This window comes from Sceloporus undulatus, chromosome 3, assembly GCF_019175285.1.
Source record: "Sceloporus undulatus isolate JIND9_A2432 ecotype Alabama chromosome 3, SceUnd_v1.1, whole genome shotgun sequence".
In the NCBI taxonomy this organism is placed as follows: Eukaryota; Metazoa; Chordata; class Lepidosauria; order Squamata; family Phrynosomatidae; genus Sceloporus; species Sceloporus undulatus.
This window is the reverse complement of record NC_056524.1, coordinates 104,544,877-104,553,237: the sequence shown is the minus strand read 5'-3', so window position 1 is coordinate 104,553,237 and position 8,361 is coordinate 104,544,877. Positions and strand designations below refer to the sequence as shown.

The 8,361-nt window shown below is 42.2% G+C and overlaps 1 protein-coding gene across 2 annotated transcripts in view; it reads right to left on the bottom strand.

The window, feature by feature from the left end:
• The window catches only part of LOC121925606 (parapinopsin-like), a 102,612-nt gene extending 96,242 nt beyond the window's left edge, over positions 1-6,370 (bottom strand). The window contains exon 1 of one of the 2 annotated variants that reach the window (XM_042457941.1): positions 6,188-6,370. The gene's annotated coding sequence lies outside the window, so the exon portion shown is untranslated. Of the gene's footprint in view, positions 1-2,874; positions 2,993-6,187 lie in introns of those variants that run through there. The other variant, XM_042457942.1, reaches the window with a different exon arrangement.
• Between the last annotated feature and the right edge of the window lie 1,991 nt (positions 6,371-8,361).

Sequence of the window (8,361 nt, the reverse complement as noted above, 5' to 3'; positions counted from 1 at the left end):
TGGGACCAATTGAAAAGGTGTCAAAGGAGAGACAATTTTCCTGTTTTTTGTCAGAAGAGGGGTAATCTGCGGTGGGGGATGCAAAAACATCCTTGGTGTTATATGCATTACCAGGACCACACTTTACCAACCTATGATCTATATGCTGTATTGAGTGAAAATGTTCCCAATCATTTTATTAAAGTGACCCTTTCATATCTTTCAACAGGGCTGGTAACTGACCTGGGACCTCCAAATAAGCAAATTTCCACAGTGAAATTTATACATATTACACAAAAACTTGCAACTGTGATGTGTATATTACCTGGGCCCAGGAATCCAAGACACACACATATGTGAACTATTCTGCCTCAGAAAACACAAGTGTAATAATGGTGTAAACATGGGAATCTGCATTTTCCAGGCTCAGACTATAGGGTTCTCTACTTCCTCATCCCTAGGCCAGTGGGCCACAAACAGGGCTTCCATAACATCAAGTGGAAAACCTGTAACCATCTTTTTGAACGCTACTTTTAAAAACATAATATTTTTATGGCACTGCTTCCTTAATAAAAAATACTGTAAACACTACAAAAAGTATGAGGCATTATCAATTAAATATTCATACTATCAAGTATTTTTGTATTTTGGTGGAGAAGCAATTCAAATTGAAAACTGAAAATCAATGTGTAAATTTGGTTACACATCTACAGAATTAGCTTTTGCTGCCATCCCCATTAGCAATTGTTCCCATAAAATATTATCTGTACCTTCTCAGCCAGCTCAAATAATGATAGGATAGCTGTCCAATAGTAATTAATTCACCCCCATCCCAATATTAGTATTTTACATATATTTATATTAAAATAGTTTTCTAGAGTTGTTGTAACTGCATCAACATAGGACTCAACAAACCTGCAAATGAGTTCCTGAAATAGCAAACTCAAAAGTTAAAACTTTGTATTAAAGCCTGGTTTTGGAAAGGATGACTGCTTTGGCTTTGTCTGATTTAAATGAAACTAGAAAGATGGGATAGAGTTTCCAGATTTCTTGAAACACAAACCTTAGCTGCATTCTGTACTGAAAACTTTCACAATGGAAGAAGCAAGTTAAAAACTGAAGATCTAAACATTCCAGGTCAAAGCCAGTTGGCATCTGGCAAATTTAGCATAGCACATAATGCAAATCACGAAAGAAGTTTCAATTCTCCAACAATTAGGAGGAAAATGATGGGAGGGGAAGGAACACACTGTGCATATCACAAAGGAAATTAAAGTTCAAATTTTCCAACAACTAGAAAAAGAATAGGGGGAGGGGAAGGAAACACATTATGATTTGAAGTGGTTCTTGGCATAACATTTTGTTTTGATCAGGCCTTTTCTATGTGTTAATGACCTTTTAGCTCACTGGCTTCCAGTGTCCTGAGCAAAAGGGACAGGATGAGGCACACATCTTGGCTGGTTGGTCCATGGGCAAGAGGCCCTTCAGTTTAACAGAAATCTTCTCCAGCAAGCTATTTAAACAAGCATAGGGATAACATATTTGAAATGTATCTAAAAGCACAATTGAGCACAAAAGTTAGAATTGTACAAGCCATTGTATTCCCTATTGCCACGTATGGATGTGAGACATGGACAGTTAAGAAGGAGGATAGGAGAAAAATCAACTCATTTGAAATGTGGTGCTAGAGAAGAGTGCTAAGGATTCCATGGACAGCCAAAAAGACAAACAAATGGGTCCTGAAGCAGATCAAGCCAGAAATCTCCCTAGAAGCCAAGATGATAAAATTCAGGTTGTCGTACTTTGGACACATCATGAGAAGGCATGAATCGCTGGTAAAAACAGTAATGCTAGGAAAGGTAGAGGGAACTAGAAAGAGAGGAAGGTTGCATGCAAAATGCATGGAGTCTCTTAAAGAAATCATGAGCATGTGTTTGCAGGAGCTGAACAGAGCAGTGGAGGCAGAGGGTCTTGGAGATGTCTCATCAGCAAGGTCACCATGTGTAGAGATTGACTCAAGGGCAGTTAATAACAAAAATCTAGAAGCACAGTAAAGAGAACTCCATAATGATCTTAACGCCAAAAAATGTGCATAACAAATCTCTGACAGCCACTATTTCTGTAGAAAGGCAGCTCTGGGGAAGAGGCCATCTGGAATGGAGAAATGTTGGGAAAGTGTTAGGATTATGGAGTTGGAAGGAACCCACACACAAGGGCCATCTAGTGCAATCCCTTGCCATGCAGGAAAACACAACTCAAGCACTCCTGTCAATCTTTCCCCCTGCTTGTCACTTTCTGGGCTTAAAAACAGTATTGTTTGTGGTAACAGCTGCACACATTAACACATGAATCCTTAGAATTGTATGCAAAGCAAAAAAAAATCTCCTCAGAGGTTTTGACTCCAAGGCAATTGGCTTTTGGTAAACAGATTTATTGCATTCACATCAAAATGCTAACAGACTAGCCACTTGAAAGACGTGTATCATTATACAGCTCTTTGAAGATTTATAGTCAGGGTTAGAATTTACATCTTTCTGTATTCTATTACATTCTATTCCATTCCCACAACTGTCTCAATATGCTTGAAAACCTGTGGCTTTAATATCGCTCCATCCCTGCACCTGAATAACCATGAAAGCTTATTCTTAGATGAACTAGTTAGTCTTAACAGTAGTGCTAGATTCTTCCCTGCCCATCTCCACTTCTCCTTTTCTTTTTCTTCCTTTTTATATTTATTTATTCATTTATTTATTTCAAGGATTTATATCCTGCCTTTCTCCCACAACGGGATTCAAGGTGGGTTACAGGAAGCTTTTAATACTCAAGGCAGCTTTTTATATTGAAACAGAATACCATAGCTACCTTTCTGAAAACAGAAAAAGAATCCTTACCTACCCAATCCTCCAGAAGCATTAATCCATCCAGATTCGGAAATGTCTGTTATTTTGCTTCTTTTTTGGGATGCCTTATTGGACCTCCTTCACACATTGTGATTTTAGGCCCAGAATGACACTGCCACATGCAATTTATTGTGTAAGTGATTTATTTGCTCATTGCACTACATATCTAGTACTCTTGCAATGAAAGAACAGTGCTTCCTGCCAAACCACATGCCACCAACTTCAATCATGAAGTAGCAACATTTTCACTAGAATCTCATTGCCCTGTCCACATGCCCAACAAATGTAAACTATATGCAGAGGGGTCCTGCAGCATCTTTGAGACTATGGGAAGAAAGGTGTGGCATAAGCTTTTGTAGACTTGGTCCATTTCCTCAGATGCATGGAGTGAAGTGTCAAGTTCAATTTTAACCTATGTCATAGAGGGACAAAGGCAGGAGGAAAGATATTGCCTGAGGACAGGGTGGGAGGAGGACCATATGGATGTTGGAGAGAGTCTTTGTATGTAGTGAATGCAGGTTGGCAACCAGAAAGGAGATGTGATAAACTAGCTAAGAATGGCCTGGTTATAAAGTAGTTTTAAAGGTCCTTCCTGGACAACAGTTCACACCATGCATCTGAGGAAGCAGTCTAATGTCTAAGAAATCTCATGCTACACATTTCTTTACCTCAATCTCAAAGGAGATACAAAATCCCTTTGCATATGGATATTTTGGACTAAGACAGCTTTGTCTCTGCACTGTAAATTCTGAGATATAACTGTGTCAGTCTGCAAAATCAAAATGTAGTTAAGACCCTCTGGGGATGCAAAAACAAGCCTCCCCTTCTAGGTATGGCCACCTCTCCTCCAGCACTAATATTCTGCAAATTCTACCACTGCTCCTCAGCAAAGAATTACCAGGCTACTGGCATCTCTGTGTGCCTCTTTGTATGTGTGTTGTGTGCCTTCAAGTTGTTTCTGGCTTATGGGGACCCTATCACAGAGCTTGCTTGACAAGAGTCGTTCAGAGGCAGAGTAACCAGACATCCTCCTTTTTCCCCAGGACCTGTCCTCCATTTCAACCTTCTATCCAGGAGCCATTTCAAAATGTCCTCCATTTTTAGTGTGACTGAGAAGCATGAATTTATAGGAGTGCTTTTAGCTTGTCCTATATTTTTCTTGCATATCCTACATTTGGCGGTTCCTTGCCCTTCTTTGTGGTTATGACATCTGGTCACCCTGTTCAGAGGAGGTTTGCCCTGAGGCTGAGAGTGTGTGACTTGCCCCAGGTCATCCAGTGGGTTTCATGGCGGAGCTGGGAAGCAGACTCTTGGCTCCAGAATTGTAGTGCAATGCTCAAACGACTATGACATGCTGCCTGTTTACATATATAATGTGAGTCATTTATTAATTTATTTGTCCTTTTTAATTTTTATTTCCATTTCAATCACAAAACATATAAGGATAAGAAATACAAAAAACATATAACATTGTGACATATAACATCAACATATTCATATACAAACTTACTTATCTTGACTTACATCAACTTACATACATTCCTAAAAAAACATGTAATATAAAAGCTTGACTTCCTTCTATCTAAAATTCTTCTTGTTTGTTTTTTCCTTCCTTTCTGTGTTTCTAATGATTTATCTTCATATCTTTATTTCTGCAAAAATGCAAAAGTGAGTCATTTATTAAGAGGGAAAAGATGCTTCATCACATTAATTTCAGCTTCTGGCCAGCGGTGCCTCTTCCAAGAAAGAAAAACTCCTGGACTAAAGAGGACCAGTGTGATGCAGTAGTGGTTTGGACGTTGAACCGGAAGACCTGGGTTTGAATCCCGGCTCGGCCATAGAAACTCACTGGGTGCTCTTGGGCAAGTTACATTCTCTCAGCCTCAGAGGAAGGCAATGGCAAACCCCCTCTGAACAAACCTTCCCAAGAAAACCCCATATGATAGGGTTGCCATAAGTCAGAAATGACTTGAAGGCACACAACAACAATAACAACAACAACAAACACCGAAGCCTGTGCCTGTGTCCAACCAGGGCCTCCCCTTTTAACCCTCCCTGGGCACTTAGGACCCACTTGGGGAGTTTTATCCATATGTTCTGCTTTGCTCCCACTTTTTCTCCAAGGTGTTTTCTCTCTCTTTCTCTCTCTCCCTTCTCCATTCAAAAAAGAGATGCAAAGGGATCTTGTGACACCTGTGAGACGAACTGAAAGAGAGAAGTTGGGAGCAGGAGCTTTCCCAGGCTTGCGCCTCATCCCTCAGAGAAACATGTTTTTAATTAATAATAATAATAATTATAAATTTTATGTGTATGCTGCCTCTCCCACAGGATTGAGGCGGCTTACAGCATCAGATTAAAAAACAATATAAAATACAACATCAAATTAAAATACATCCCATTAATCCCCTCCCTCCCCTCCCAACCATCCTTCAATAAAATAACATTAAACAATCAAAGAATTAAAAAGTAAAGAATTAAAAATGGGCACTATTATTCTCACACACCTTCTGTCAGTCTGTCTCTAGCTTCTCCATGAGGGGTTTGAGTGTTGGACTAATAGGACTCTGGGAGACCAGGGTTTGAATCCTGGCTCAGCTCTGGAGTGACCTAAGTCACACTCTCTCAGCCTCAGGAGAAGGCAAGGGTAAACCGCATCTGAGCAAATCGTGCCAGGGCAAACCCCAGGAGAGGGTCCACTTTCTCTTCAGGAGGAATGGCAAAGAAATACCTTGCCTTTGGAGCCTGAAGCAGGGAGTGTGACATTTCTGGGAGTGGGAAGTCGAAGGCTTTCATGGCCGGCATCCATAGTTTTTTGAGGGTTTTTTGGACTATGAGGCCATGTTCTAGAAGAGTTTATTCCTGACGTTTCACTGCATCTGTGAATGGCATCTTCAGCAACAGAAGAAATCCACTCCTCCCAACCCAGGGTCACCCAGTGTGTGTGTGTGTGTGTGTGTGTGTGTGTGTATACACATCCCACTCTCTTCTAGGCCAGCATTCTCTGAAGATGCCAGATGCCCCAGATGCTGGCGAAACGTCAGGAATAAACTCTTCCAGAACATGGCCCCTGAGCCCAAAAAGACACAAAAAGAAAACTATTTCTGGAGTGGTGGTTTTTTTTTAGCTTTCCTTTGGCCCTGTCCTCCCTTTTCCCTGGACTGTCCTCCATTGTGCAATGCCTTGCCCTCCTTTCCCCGCCAAAATCCTGGGGCCAAAGTCCTCAGAGGGAAACTTCAGCGTCCCTCCCTTTCCTCCTTCCTTCCTTCCTTCCTTCCTTCCTTCCTTCCTTCCCATGTTCTTTCTCTTACCTGTGTCTCTCGGCTTCTTCCCACCTTCTGTCGCCGTGCTGCTCCTCTTCTCTTGCTGAGGGAGGGCAGGGCATGGCCGTCCCTCCCTGGCGCCTCCTCTTCTCTCTCTGCTGACCATTCCCCCCCTTCTTTCTCCCCTCCAGCTCTTGGCGCTTTTCCCTCCGCCCCGCTTTCTCTCTAATTCGCTTCGGAGGCGGCTTTAAGTTGGGGATGCTCTTTGGTCGCCTGAGGAGGGAAGCAAGGAGGTCCAGGCTGGGAAGAAGGAGAAAGGCACCACTTTGCTAGGCTTTTCATTGTATTGTTCTTTTAGGGTTGTGGGAGCAGCTCTGGGTCCCAGTTCTGGAGAAAGAGCGGGATACAAATAATGACAACAACAACAACAGCTCAATATGTTGAAAGAAGTTGGCATCTGATGCATCTGAGGAAGTAGAGTGAGGTCTAGGAAATCTCATGCTGCCAACCTCTTTCTTTCTGTAGTCTCAAAAGGTGCTACAAGAGCTCTCTACATTATTATTATCATGATCATCATTATTATTTCCAACTGCATCTGAGAAAGTAGACTTTAGTCCAGCAAAGCTCATGATGCCAACTTCTTTCTATCACTTACTCTCCAAGCTGCTACATTATTATTATTATTATTATTATTACTATTACTATTACTATTTCCAACTGCATTTGAGGAAGTAGAGTGATGTCTAGGAAAGCTCATGCTGCCAACTTCTTTATTTCAGTTAGTCTGCAACATGTTACAAAATCTCTCTACATTATCATCATCATCATCATTATATCCAGCTGCATCTGAGGAAGTAGACTGAAATCTAGGAAAGCTCATGCTGCCAAATTCTTCCTTCCAATGAGTCTCCAAGGTGCTGCAAGATCTCTTCATCCTGATTCTACAGACTGACATAGCTATAGCTTTGAATTCAACAACAACTCAAGCTCTGGAGGCAGGGTGCCCAGATGTCCAAACTGCAAAGGAGGACAAGGCACTGCAAAATGGAGGAGAAAAGCTCAAAACACTCCTGGAAAAGGAGGGCCTCTGATTGCCCTGTCCTGAGGGGACTCAACCCCAGGGCCTCCACACTGGTTCCTATGTCATGGAAAGGCTGTCATGTCAATAGGAACCTAGGTGGCCCAAGGCTTTGTGCAGTCTGAGGCAGAGAGGCAAATGGCTCCCTCCCCGCATCCTCCCTAGTCAAAGTATGCAGGCCTGGCGGTATCAGTATTTGGTGGATTTTTGCTTGAATCTACTAAAAGGCCAAGACAGTTGCCCCTTTCTGTTTAGTGTGCCATCCATCCAGATGTTCTGTATGCAGATGTTCATTCCACTGCTTGACTTTACAGTTCCTACCACAACCCCTTCCCCATTGAGCATTCTCTCTCCTGATTAGTTTGAATCCCTGCCTTCTCTCAATAGACAGCCTGGTCTAGTGGTTTGAACTTCAGACTATGACTCTGGAGACCAGGGTTCGAATCTCCGCTGAGCCATGGAAACTCACTTGGTGAAAAAATCACACACTCAGCCTCAGGAGGAGGCAAAGGCAACTCTCCCCCCTGAATAAATCTTACTTAGAAAACCCCATGATACAGTTGCTTTAAAAGGTAAAGGTAGTCCCTTGACATGAATGTCTAGTCGTAACCGACTGTAGGGGGTTTCTGTTTCTAAGCCGAAGAACCAGCATTGTTCCAGGACTGCTCTGGTGGTCATGTGGCCAGCATGACTCCACTGAAAGCCGTTACCTTCCCACTTAAGTGGTACCTATCTATCTACATGCATTTCCATGCTTTCGAACTCCAAGGTTGGCAGAAACTAGGACTAGTGACAGCAGCTCACCCCATCATGAAGCACTCGGGCCTCAAACTGCCAACCTTCCTATCTTCCAATCACCAAAACATAACACTAAGCCACCACATAGGGTCTCCATAAGTTGAACATGACTTGAGGGCACCCAACAACAACACCTTCCCTAAGTGTGGATTTAGTATTTATAATCACCACTTTGTCTTTGCCATATGGTGCAAACTCAGGACTATGACTTCCTTATTGAAGCAATCCATCTGTAATACAGCCTTCCTCTTTCACACAGACTTCCACTTTGCCAAGCATTGCCATCTTTTTCAGTCAGTCACAGTGTCTTATTATATGTCCAAAGTATGACAATCATAGTTTAGTC